Source organism: Podarcis vaucheri (genome assembly GCF_965113315.1).
Source record: "Podarcis vaucheri genome assembly, chromosome: 1".
NCBI classification, from domain to species: Eukaryota; Metazoa; Chordata; class Lepidosauria; order Squamata; family Lacertidae; genus Podarcis; species Podarcis vaucheri.
The window spans coordinates 88,492,774-88,506,286 of NC_138759.1; the positions used below are offsets into that span (position 1 = coordinate 88,492,774).

The 13,513-nt window shown below is 48.5% G+C and overlaps 1 protein-coding gene and 1 long non-coding RNA gene across 6 annotated transcripts in view; one reads left to right on the forward strand and one right to left on the reverse strand.

Annotated features, from left to right (window-relative positions):
• LOC309520384 overlaps positions 1–13,513 on the forward strand; it is a 119,832-nt gene that overhangs the window by 75,066 nt on the left and 31,253 nt on the right. Inside the window, exon 3 of one of the 3 annotated variants that reach the window (XR_014214247.1) lies at positions 4,742–5,513. The exons of the other annotated variants lie outside the window; for them this stretch is intronic. This is a non-coding gene — a long non-coding RNA (uncharacterized lncRNA). Of the gene's footprint in view, positions 1–4,741; positions 5,514–13,513 lie in introns of those variants that run through there. 3 annotated transcript variants of the gene reach the window in all.
• Positions 1–13,513, reverse strand: part of NHEJ1 (non-homologous end joining factor 1) — a 121,490-nt gene that overhangs the window by 31,074 nt on the left and 76,903 nt on the right. The window lies entirely within an intron of this gene.

The window sequence follows — 13,513 nt, forward strand, 5'->3', positions numbered from 1 at the left end:
GGAGGCTTCTCTCCCTGCTCAAGACCCGGCCAAACATTTGGCACAAGTGCAAATACCTTAGATTGTTTCCTAAGGGGATCTCCCCAACAACAAGGGTTCCACCCTAAAGGAACACTCCTTACCCTGCATCCTAACAAAGGTTTCTCCTGTTTCCCTTGCACAGCTCTCCCCTCTACACAAAGTTCAGGACTATACTGCTAGAAGATAGTATAGTGCTCTGAAACTAATGCCCAGAGGCACTGCCCAGAATCAGAAGGGACTGTTATAAAGCAGGAGTAGCCAAGGTGGTACCATCAAATGATGTTAGACTCCTATCTCCTCTCAGGTCCAGCCAACATGATCAGTGATGATGGGAGCTGCAGCATCAGGAGGGCACCAGGTTGTCTACCCTTTTTAAAATACATTTCTGCTGACCCCACCAAGCCTACCCTTGCAATCATGGTAAAGCCAACTTACAAATATGCCACTGGGAAAGTGCAAATCTGGAATTTACACAGAATGCACTTTGGATGCTGACAGTGCTATCCAAGTACAGAATCTACAGATGTAATGGAAAAGGGAAGGTGTAAACTGGTTAAACTGCAATCTCTACACAGTGAAGTATTCTTCCAGGAAGCACTCTATTCCAGGGAATAGCCTCTTGAACTTTGAAAACAATTTGCTCCCAAATGAATAGGAACTTCCCATCAACAAAGATGGCATATGATACTAGGAAGTGCTAAGTCAGCACTTAGGGGAGGGAGGGATCTCCTAGCAAAGTTCAGGCTACACCATAGGGAGTAATGGTGAAGAGTCCATTGGTGGACAAGCAGTGTCAGGTGTGATTCAGGCACCATTATGTTCTGGGTAGGCCTAAGACGGAAGAATGGGGCCTACTAATTTTAGTTCCACCATACCCATACTGTCCTCAGAATCCTGGCTTCGCATGTTGTGACTAATGATTCAGATGCCCAACCCCAAAGATGGTGGTATGATGGGTTCAAGATTACTTCACTCCTAAGACCTTGTTTCCTGCCCCCAAATAAGATAGATAGCTATGTGAAGCTAAAAACTGTAATTGTTGTAGTCTTGACAGAGGCATGCTTCAAACTTCATACACCTTCCTGAGCAGCCAAAAAGGGCCTGACTAGCCTGGTCTCCATCAAATACAAGAAACCTGAGGCCAAAGAAAAGGCTGTTGGCTCCCCCTGGTGGGAGCCACCACACTGTGAAGGAATCACCCTGATCAAGATACCTCCATCAAGCTTCCATGGGTAGTTTCCTCCAGTCACACGCAGCACAGAAGCTAAGACAGTGTCAAAAATCACCCTGTTGGGAACTTCGAAAGGGGCTCATATGTGAGAGTAGGGGAGGGATATCAGACTTGGAAAGGATGGCTATAAGTGCTCTTATGAGGTGGTGCTTCTGAGATGGGAGCAACTATCTGAATCCCAGGATTCTGGAGTCAATTAAAAAAGGAGCGTAATCACAGTAGAGATGAAATTGCTTGCATCCCTCACTGCCTCTGCCAGCTTTGATACAGACATCCCATGGAAGGATGTGGGTACAGCAGGCAAGCAAAGGGTTATTGTAGCTACCAAAATGACTGAATGGGCCATGGAGACAGGGTGGGTGGCATGTGGAAACCGTTACCTGCCTGGCGATAAATAGAGGATTCAGTCTCTGAGCTTGTCAGTCAGGGGCACCTTTCACCGCCTGAGCTAAAAATTCCTTTTAAAAAGGAAAAGAAACAAAACAAACTGAAAACACAAAAACAAAAAACAGAAGGTGAAAAATTCCTTGACATTTGGAGCCTAAAAATATCCGTGGCCTGGCTGGCTGGCTGGCAGGCAGGCAGGGAGGCGACAGCACTCTGAGTTTGTCAAGCAAAGGCTTTCACACCCTCTGCGTGCTGCAGCTGGAATGCCAAATATATAGTCAAGCCCCTACCCATCAAAGCAGTCTGCTCGTAGTCGGTCTCGGGCATGAGGCACTGTGGGTTTGGCCCACAGAGACGTTGAGAACATTTCATAGGGATGCTAAAGGAAAAGAAACACACACACATACACACACACATGATTAACGATGGCCTCTAAGGTCATGTGGTGGGAGGGTTATGGGCTGGGCATAAGATACTTGCCCCTCCGTGAGGGATCCCAGCCCACTCAGAGCACTCATTCTTATCACCTTGTGTCGTGCACTAGGGTGGGGATGTTTGGGCTGGCAGGGGGCCAACATGGCCCTGCATTCCAGTCAAGGCTAAATGTCTCAGCCAACAAAGCCGGCAGTGCTGGGTCTAGAGAAACAGCGAGGAAGTGACACTTTAGGAAAAGCCTGGCAGAGGAAGAGGGAGGGCAAGCTCTAAGGCTAAGTTGTACTTGGAAGAGTAAGTACTGTTACACTGTCACACACAATGCCTCAGAGCACATAATGTCAGGCTTGACATGGTGGAGAGAACAACAATGACATTGTTTTACGGTGGCCACAGAGTGCACTAACATGGCACAGGACAGCCTGCTGATCAGGCCTGTATGGGGTCAGTTATGAAATTAAAAGACACACAGCTGATATAGCACACTGCACACATTATTCAGCAAGACTTCCCAATGACAGCGCAGCGCATGGCAAACAGCTCAATAATTCAGAGGACATCATAATCTGCAACTCAGGTAGCCTCAACAATCTCAATAGTCTCTTATTTGTCTCCAAAACAATCCTCTTGTCTTGCAAAGTCAAAGCAACTGAGAATCCCCAAGAAATTCTTTCTGGTCCTGTTCCCTCTCTGCTTATTATCTCACTATTCTAAACAGACTAGGAACATTTCCAGGAGATTGGGGGAAATGTGGATAACACTGGCTCTCCATTCTAGAAAGAGACATGAACCGAGGGCCTGAATCTAATAGCCTTTGCCTAGATTCTCAGACAATGTCAATAGCCCATCTCTCTATTACTCTAAGAGCACTTTTCACCACATTTATTATGGGTGGAGCCTCCAATGGCTAATGCCCAAGTCCAGTTACTTCTCATAGGACTGCTGAATTAACCTTAAGCGCTAGAGAATTAATGTCACTAGGTAGGGTCTGTTTTCTGCAGATTTACTCTTGCTCTTAGGAGGATTACCCTCACCTCTCACACTGGGTAGGCCTCTCTGTCTGCAGTGGCAATTTCACTTGAATTCCAAGGGCGGTTTTCCCTTTCGCTTCCTGCCAGACAGTGATCCAGTCCCTGAAGAGGTATTAGTGGCAGCCACTAAATCGTGGTCCTAATCCCAAGCTGACAGCACCCAGGGCTACAGGATGGGGAGGGCCACGATAGATCAGTGCACCAAGCAAACAGAACGCCATGCCACTGAGAAATTGCACATTACACGCCTGTCCCTACCAATAGGATGATGCTGTCAGGTTATGGGCAGCAATAATCTCTGGCACCGGGCAGGGATGCCCTGGTCCTGAGTTCATTGTCAGGTGAGGGGACAGAGAGAGCTCAGGTTTCAAGGGATACTCAGACACCTGCTACTAATAAAACACTCACTGTCATGGGATCACCCTTACAGGCTCTAGGCAAAGGAACCTTCCACAGGGCACAGAGGGGCAAAAAGAGTATGTTGGTGATTTTAAAGAGCTTCCAGATGATCCCTGGGTTTTATATATATGGCACAGTTTCCTGACGGAAACAGCATGGCGCCACCACCATCATTCTGGTTCCAGTCTCTAGAGAGATAGAAATAAGAGATAGAAGATAGAAATAATAATAGAAATAACCATAGCACTGAGCAGGAGCAGCCACATAAGTAGCATTCCTTAAAGGGGTCGTCATTTCTGTAGGACTTGTGAAGAACTAGAATCATAGAATCATAGAGTTGGAAGAGACCACAAGGGCCATCGAGTACAGCCCCCTGTCAAGCAGGAAACTATGTGTTTCACAAACTTTATGTCATTCACATCAACACCAAACCTGTTGAGACAAGTCATTATCATGTTTAATTTGCAAAAGGTGACAATTTACCCATGGCCTGCAACAGAGCTGGCACTCAAGACCCCCAAGGTCAAATCCAGAAGTGACCCATATATAGTTTTGCTATGGGGTTCACATAATACAGACCCCTGAATGAACATGAAGCCAAATCCTATCATCATCATCAGGGCTACCTTCACATGTAACATCCTGAGGGGTAGTCTGTTGTAGCAAAAACAATAAAAAGAGTCCTAAAGCACCTTAAAGATGAACATGGACTAGAGGCTACTTCGTGAGAGGCAGAAAATATTGTCCTCACCTGGACACCTTCAGGTACACATAGAGGGACCATGGTGCAAAAGGAGCTCTTTCCTACAAAGAACTACCTTAATGCATGTATTTCATTTCACAGTAATACATCTCTGAGAGAAAGCCACAAGTGGCTGTGGGAATCTTGCCATCCCTTAACTTAGCTCAGCTTCATCAGTAGAAGGTGACCCCTGGACCCATACTGGCTCCAACTAGACACTATGGAAAACTGTTTGGTATTTCTCTCTGCATTCCATTCTCAGGCTCAGTGGAGACTGCTTAGTAATCAAGGTGGCAGAACACTGAACACCTTGCTTATAACCCATCCCTGCCGCTAATGCACACCCCACCAGCTAGTCCTTCAAGGGAATCCCCCCCCCCCGGAATAAATCCAACAACACTGCATTAGCACAGGAAATTCCCTTGTGCACCACTAAAGCCCAGTTTTGCCACTCCAATAGCACTATTAATTCTTTTATTTATTGTTGTTTATTGGTAGGCATAATGCCAACACAGCAAAGGTGAAGGATCTGTGCTCCAAAAGAACAACAGAGACATAAAAATGCACTTGTGTGTAGTTATAGCCTGTTTGCACTACCAACAATCCTCCTGCTGCTTCTAACACCAAAGGGAGATGGAACGATGACCACACCTCCAGTGCTGAACATAGGACAACCACCACTGGCTTAACTTAGATTACACTTTAAAATATGATACAATATCTTTATTTCAAAAACCCCTAAAAACTCTGAAACCCCATTTTAAAATACAATATACTAAAAAGCTAAGTAATATCTGAATAATGTTTCCAATGCATGAAATCAGCTCTACTGAAGTACCAAGAGGATAAAAGAGCTGCTCTTAGAGCTCAATCCATTCTCCTGTATTTCTTATTTGTCTCCATTCAGTACAACAAACGGAAAAGGTTAGTTCTATGTAAGAGAATATGCTTCCCAGAACTATTTCTTCTGTGGCTACTTTACACCACATCAGTTGGCCATCTAGCATAATATTCTAGTATTCTCTGCATTCATGGAACACAAGGCTATCAAGGGTGACTAGCCACAATGGCTATGTTCTACCTTCACTGTCAGAGGCAGTGTACCTCTGAATGCAGTTGCTGGGAGTCACAAGTAGGGGGAATGCTGTTGCACTCAGTCTCACCAAAGGCATTTATCTGGTTGGCCACTGTGAGAACATGCTGGATTAAATGGGCCATTGGCCTGATTCAGCAGGCTCTTCTCATGTTCTTATTGTTCTTAGACTGGAAAGAAGCTATCCAGGGCACTAGGCATAAAAGGTAAAGGACCCCTGACCATTAGGTCCAGTCGTGACCGACTCTGGGGTTGCGGCGCTCATCTCGCTTTATTGGCCAAGGGAGCCGGCGCACAGCTTCTGGGTCATGTGGCCAGCATGAATAAGCCGCTTCTAGCGAACCAGAGCAGCGCACAGAAACACCGTTTACCTTCCCGCTGGAGTGGTACCTATTTATTTACTTGAACTTTGAGGTGCTTTTGAACTGCTAGGTTGGCAGGAGCAGGGACCGAGCAACAGGAGCTCACCCTGTTGCGGGGATTCAAACCACCAACCTTCCGATGGGCAAGTCCTAGACTCTGTGGTTTAACCCACAGCGCCACCCGCGTCCCGGTACTAGGCAAAGGCTTTTCCTATTACCTACTCCATATTAACTGGAGGTTTCAGGGATTGAACTTGGGACCTTTTTCTATGCAAAGCATTTGCTCTACCACTGAATAATGGTCCCTCTTCACCTATCAATCTAGGGACAAAAGGGTGTTGAGGGAATGGTAAGCATGACAACAGCACTTGCCACAGCTAGGTTGGGCCACTTTGGGAGGTAAGAGTCAGTGCCTCGCCTGAGTCATTCACAGAGCTGATCTCCAGGGAATCTAATTGATGAGTGGAGCACCAAAAGGTGTGACATGCAGACTTTATTGAACTAAGGACTAGACGGGGGCGGGCAGAGAGAAAATATAGCACAACTGAAGCATTACCTTTGTGAGTCAACATGAAGAAAGGGTACTGAAATATGTGCATATGCAGCCAATTCATATATTGCCTTCTCAAACCCCTACATGAATACATACATAAGTAGGGAGGAATGAAAGAAATCTCTTCCAGAGTAACAGTGCTTTGAAAGATTAACAAAGCACACATTACTACAACACAGATTTTTGAAATCCGCATGGCTGTGATCACACCCTTGGACATTGAAACTGTTCTTCCTTTTCATTCTGATGCCTTCTCATCTTCTTTCATTAGTAAATCCTCTCCTTGTTGGGTGCTTCAGTGACAAGCGTGGGCCCAAACAGGTGACTCCATAGCCAGTGGAGTACTCATTTGCAGCAAGCAGCCTATGAAAATCTCCCCCATCCCCATGATCCTCCATGTTTGGAGATGGAAAGGACACCATGCTTTATTATTTTGATGCGTTGTTCCTGGACAACATTTGAAGATTGAGATTTTCAAAACCTGACAAGGCCTCCTTACCATAACAAACCCTGCACCCACCTCACAAGGTTGTGCCGAGAATTAAAAAAAACAAAAAAAACGGAGGGGGGGTAATGATGTTGTTCTGAGCTTCTTGAGGGAAGGGTAAGTTTATTACTTTTTAAACTTACCCTGTATACAGCAATTTATTCCAGTTTATTCTATACGCTGTGTACCTAAACAGAAAATAACACTAGAACTAATAATTTCCATAACGTCTAAGAAACATTCTGTGGCTATGGATACAGGCAATATCCAAAGATGTCAGCCCACTTGTGCAATGGAAATCTGCTTGCACAACAGGACTTTCGGCTTCTCTTCTCCTGCTCCATTCCCCAACGTACCCACCAAAACTACTCTAGAGGAACTCTCCGAAGCAAGATTTAGGGGCACCCAGTGGCTGCAAGAGGGACACAAGAAAACAGAATCTCCACTACCTAAGCAAATGCCCACTTGCACTATGTTGGATCTCACCCAGAGGCATGAGAGCTCATTTTCATGTGCATAAATGCTGACACTTATGCAACAGGATTCTTAATCCTTTTTTTGTAGTAACAGTAGCAAACCCTGCTTCTCTGTGCCATGTCACAAACAGCTTTGGAAATTACCTCAGCTTTCCAAAGCAGCTTGTCACACAGCAAGTTGCAAATGGCTATTACCAAGTCAAAAGTCCCACTTGACCATGTAGCATTAGTTGTGCAGGCAATCCTTGTTTTGCGCTGGGGTTCTGTTCCACCCAGACCCTTTTCACAATGTCTTTATAACTTTTGGGGCTACTTCCAGGTTCAATGCCATGCATATGTGTGTGACTGCGTGTCATTCTGACATGCCTAAGTCAGGAGTTATTTGTACAGTTATTTGGATTACATCCTATATCCATGTCAGGGAACTGACATCAGAGGAAAGGGAGGTGGTAGGGCTCCCAAAGACTGGGAGAGAGTCAGCAGCTAAAGCAGGGACAAGGAGGGGGAGCGAGGGGTCTCTGGAGGAGGATCTCAGTAATGCTGAGAGAGACGCAGCAGCCCAGGCAGGAAACAGCAGGGGAGAGAAAGGGGTGAGAGACACTTCCAGCGAAAATAGCGGGGAGGTGTCAGAAGCAACTGCAGGGAGACCCATGCTTCGCCGGAAGCTGCCACGTCGTGAGTCCAGGAGACGCGTTTCCGTTAAGGAACTTCTTTGCTGGAAGCGCTTCCGCAGGCAGCCACTGTCAGACCCTACTAGTGACTAGAGCAGACATGTCTGAGGAGCTCTATCACACACAGAGGTTTGTGGGGCCGCACAAACTCTGAAGGGGCACTATTTTAAGCACAAGCAGCTAATCATCCCCTGACAGCAGTCTGACAGTCTCTGTACGCTGCCTGTGCAGGAGAAAGCATCATGAGCGACCCAGCCGGAGACGGAGCCGGAGGAGCAGGGGGTGGAGCTGGTCCAAGCTTGGAAGAAAGATACCGAGCGTTGGAGGTCCAACTTGCGCTGCAGACGGCGAGGCTCGAGGAGAGAAGGGCTCAGGATGCTGACAAAAAGGGGAGAACCACTCAGTTCCCCAGAAAGGTACCAGGATTGGTGCAGAAGTTTGGGGGGGACCCCAAGGATTACCATGCCTTTAGGACTGAGATGCAATATGCCCTGAATGTGCAGTTTGATGAGTTCCCTGATGAGGAATCGCGAGTTGCTTTCGTAATTGGGCATCTTGAGAAGGGGGCGCGGGACTGGGTTCGACCCCTGATGGCAACGCACAACGATATCCTAAAGGACACTATGAAATTCTTTCGTGCAATGGATATCATGTTTTCCAGCGATATTGAGGAAGGGGTGGTGCGCAGACAGCTAATGGCTTGCAAGCAGGGAAGCAGATCTGTCCGTGAGTACTGGACTGAATTTACCATGCTGATTCACAGATTGGGGTGGGATTTATCGGCAGCACCAATTCAGATGCTATTTGAAGAAGGTCTTTCTTCAGCTGTGAAGGACGAGCTGGCCAGGAGCCCCAGGGCGGTGTCTATGGATCAGCTGACCAAATCTGCGCTGACCATTGGAGCGCGCCAGGAGGCAAGAGCCTTGGAGAGGCGGGAAGGGAGAGGGGAACGTTGGAAGGAGTTACGCATTCCAGACATTCCTGAGCCAGCTTTCCCGCCGGCAGAGCCGATGGAAATCGGAACAGCCCGCGCGCGCGCAGTTTCAAAGCCCAGTGAGGGGGCGAAGAAGGAGGGAAAGGGAGCCCGGAAATGCTATCTCTGCCAACAGCCAGGCCACTTTGCCAGAGTCTGCCCCCAGAGGAAGGAATGGCAAGGGATGGTGGGAGCAGTTGAGGGGGAAGAGCAGGGAGAAACGGAGCAGGTAAAAGCCAACGCCTGGTTGCCAAAGTCAGGGCACTGCAGCCAGGCCAAAGAGCAGTGAAAGTGCCCGTGCCAGAAGCTCCTCGACCTGCTCTAGTGATTGAAGTGTCGCTAGAGCTGCAAAATGGACACCCCCTAAAAATAAAGGCGCTGTTGGACTCAGGCAGCTCCTGCAATTTTATGAGCAAGGAGTTTGCTGCTGAACATCAGATACAGACTATCCCTTTAAGCAACCCCCTGCAGGTGACCACGATCGATGGCAGGGAACTGTTGGGAGGAGGAGTCAGCTTGCAGACCGTCCCAATGATAATGAGGGTGGCAAGGCACACAGAACTGATAGCGTTTAATGTGGCCACCTTGGGAGGCGCTCCCATTATTTTGGGAATGAGCTGGCTAGCCTTACATGATCCGCTGGTGGGCTGGCATCAAAGAGTGGTTTCCTTCGGTTCAGCACATTGCTTAGAACACTGCAGGGGGGAAAAGGGGTCAGCAGGGGCCCAAGCCACCCTAGCAGGGACTGAAGTAATGGAGAAGGGGAAGGTGCCACCACAGTATGCTGATCTCAGCGACGTGTTCAGCGAGAAGGAAGCTGACCAACTACCCCCGCATAGGCCCTTTGATTGCCAGATCAATTTACTCCCTGGAGCACAGCTTCCTGTAGGCAAGTTGTATGCCATGTCAGACAGGGAAATGCAGGAGTTGCGAGCGTTCATTGACAAGAACCTGAAGAGAGGCTTCATCAGAGAGTCCAAGGCAGCGGGGGGTAGCCCAGTGTTTTTTGTGGATAAAAAAAACACGGACAAGCCGAGGCTGGTATGTGACTTTCGGCGCCTAAATGCAGTGACAGAGCCGGCGGCTTTTCCTATGCCCAGGATTGATGATATTTTGACCAGGGTGCGAAAAGGAAAGATTTTTACAAAGCTGGACCTAAGGGGGGCGTACAACCTGATACGTATAAGGAAAGGGGATGAATGGAAGACCACCATGTTCACCCCTTTGGGGGCATTTGAATACCTCGTTATGCCTTTTGGATTACAAACAGGCTCCGCGTGTTTTCAAGCCTTCATGAACCACGTACTGGGGCCTTTGCTCTACAAGAATTGCGTGGCCTTCTTAGATGACGTGTTGGTGTATTCGGAGAATGAGGAGCAACATGTGAGAGACGTCAGAGAAGTGTTGAGCAGGCTGCAAGCCAACAGACTGTGGGTGAAACTGGAGAAGTGTCAGTTTCATACCAAGGAGGTGGAATTCCTGGGGTACCGCTTGTCAGACAAGGGGTTGGCCATGGACCCCGGCAAGGTTCAAGCGGTGCTGGAATGGAAAACACCCAAGACCAAGAAGGATGTGCAGAGGTTCCTAGGGTTTGGAAACTTTTATCGTAAGTTCATCCGAAACTTCGCCCACCTGACGGCGCCCATCACGGACTGTCTCAGCAGTAAAAAGAAGTTTGTTTGGACGGGGGAGGCGGAGCGAGCGTTTGAGGAACTGAAAAGGGCCTTCGCCTCGGATGAACAACTTCTACATGTGGATTTACAAAAAAAGCTGAGGGTCGAAACAGACGCTTCTGACAGAGCCATAGGGGCGGTGCTTCTTCTGCAGCCAGGGAAGGAGGGGTCAGAGTGGCGACCGTGTGCCTTCTTTTCGCGAAAGCTGAACAAATCTGAGAGGAACTACACGGTGTACGACCGGGAACTTCTTGCGATTCATGAGGCCTTCCGGAGATGGAGGCACCTGCTAATTGGTGCACAACAGAAGGTGCAAGTGTGCACGGACCATAAGAATCTAGAGTATTGGAGAACTGCGCGAGTGCTCAACCAACGGCAGTTGAGATGGGCCCAGGAGTTCTCCAAATTTAACTTTGAGATTTGTTACGTACCAGGCCCGGAGAACGTTAGGGCGGACGCTCTCTCACGCAAACCTGAATATTTGGAGGGAGAGGGTGCACCCGAAGAGACCCATGTCATTCCCGAGGACCGCTGGGTGTGTGGGGCGGCATTGGTGGGGCAAAGGGAACTGGTAGAGGGAACGGTGCAGGATGAATACGCCCAGGACAAACTCAGGGGTCTCAGGAGGGAGGGAGACAAACCCGGGGGTTTTGAGGAGAGAGATGGGGCGTTGTACTACAAGGGAGCGTTATACATACCTGAAGGGGAATTGAGGGAAAAGGTACTCAAGCAACTGCACGATAGCCCCACAGCAGGGCATTTTGGGCAACACAAAACCATGTGGCTGGTTACCAGGGAGTTCTGGTGGCCCAAGGTCAGGGAAGATGTGCGGGAATATGTGAGAGGGTGTGACCGATGCCAACGAGCCAAGGGGGAGAGGCGGGCACCGGCAGGTTTATTAGAACCACTACCCACGCCGGAAAGGCCATGGGAGGCAGTGGCAATAGATTTCATGACTGATCTGCCCAGGTCCAAAGGGAAAACAGCCATCATGGTTGTGGTAGACCTGTTAACCAAGATGGCCCACTTTATAGCCTGCTCACATGCGGTCACAGCGGAAGAAACCGCTAAATTGTTTGTGGAAAATGTGTTTAGGCTGCATGGCGTCCCCTTGAGGGTGGTTTCTGACCGAGGGAAACAATTTACTTCCAGGTTCTGGAGGAAGCTCATGAGCTTATTGCATGTAGAGGTGAATTTTTCTACTGCCCGTCATCCAGAAACCAACGGGCAGGCGGAAAGAGCTAATGGTGTCCTCCAGCAATATTTGAGGTGTTATGTGAATGACAGAGAGAATGATTGGGTGGAGAAGCTGGCGTTGGCAGAATTTGCCTACAACAATGCAGAGAACGTGTCCACGGGGATGAGCCCTTTTTTGGCTAATCACGGGTGTCATCCCCGAGCCTTCCCAGGGGGGGAAGGGGAGAACTGGAGCGTTCCAGCCGCAGAACAGTTCGTTGAAGAAATGGAAGCGATCCATCGCCAGCTCCAACTTAATTTAAACAGGGCGAAGGAGGAATATAAGAGGCAGGCAGACAAAACCAGAAGGGAAGGGGAAAGCATTAGGGTGGGGGACCAGGTGTGGCTGTCCACCCAAGGGTTACCATTTAAAGGAGGTTGTAAGAAGTTAAGACCCAAAAGACTGGGCCCATTTGAAGTCACGCAACAGGTCAACCCAGTGGCTTTCAGACTCCGGTTACCGAACCACATGAAGTTGCACCCAGTGTTCCACAGGTCGTTGCTGTCACCGTATATAGGGGACAGAGAGGGGAGGGTCAATAGGGGACCAGCTATGGAGGAAAAAGAACACAGCTACCATGTAGCGGAGATTCTCGATTCCAGGTGGAAGGGAGAGCAAGTAGAGTATTTGGTAATGTGGGAAGGGGAGCCGGAGTCGGAAAACACCTGGGTCAGGGCAGAGGATGTAGATGACGAGGTTTTGATTGAAACTTTTCATCAGAGATTCCCTCGTAAACCCCAGCCAGTGGCGAGGTTCCGGAGGGAATACTTCGCCACCACCGACGAAGAAGAAGAGTTGGAGGGGTTCTCTGATTCCGAGGTGGAGGAGGATTCAGCGAGTCGGAACGAAGACCGATGGAGGGAAATGTTCGAGACGTCTGAAGATGAAGAGGATTCTTTTCGGGGTTTCAGCTCCTCACCGCCCAGAGGAGAGAGTAGGGGCGGGGGAGAAGGGGGCCCTGGAGGGGAGGTGGATGTCAGGGAACTGACATCAGAGGAAAGGGAGGTGGTAGGGCTCCCAAAGACTGGGAGAGAGTCAGCAGCTAAAGCAGGGACAAGGAGGGGGAGCGAGGGGTCTCTGGAGGAGGATCTCAGTAATGCTGAGAGAGACGCAGCAGCCCAGGCAGGAAACAGCAGGGGAGAGAAAGGGGTGAGAGACACTTCCAGCGAAAATAGCGGGGAGGTGTCAGAAGCAACTGCAGGGAGACCCATGCTTCGCCGGAAGCTGCCACGTCGTGAGTCCAGGAGACGCGTTTCCGTTAAGGAACTTCTTTGCTGGAAGCGCTTCCGCAGGCAGCCACTGTCAGACCCTACTAGTGACTAGAGCAGACATGTCTGAGGAGCTCTATCACACACAGAGGTTTGTGGGGCCGCACAAACTCTGAAGGGGCACTATTTTAAGCACAAGCAGCTAATCATCCCCTGACAATCCAGGATCTGGATAAATCTGTGTATCTCTCCAGAGGTCACTGGAAAAAAAGGAATGAGTAATTTGGCATCTGATTATTATGGCGATTATGTATACCTCTCTGCAGAATTTTTATTTTTCATAGAAAGCTTAGGTGGCTCAAAAGGGTAAATACATGTTTTATATCAGTTTCCAGTGACAGCCATGTTAAGTCTTTTGAAGAAAAGGCAACATAAAGTCTTGTGGTATCTTAAAGACTAAAAACTTTTGTAACTTTTAAAATTTTATAGATTATAAGTGTACTTCAGGAAAAGATCCTGTAGGACAATGGTTCCCAA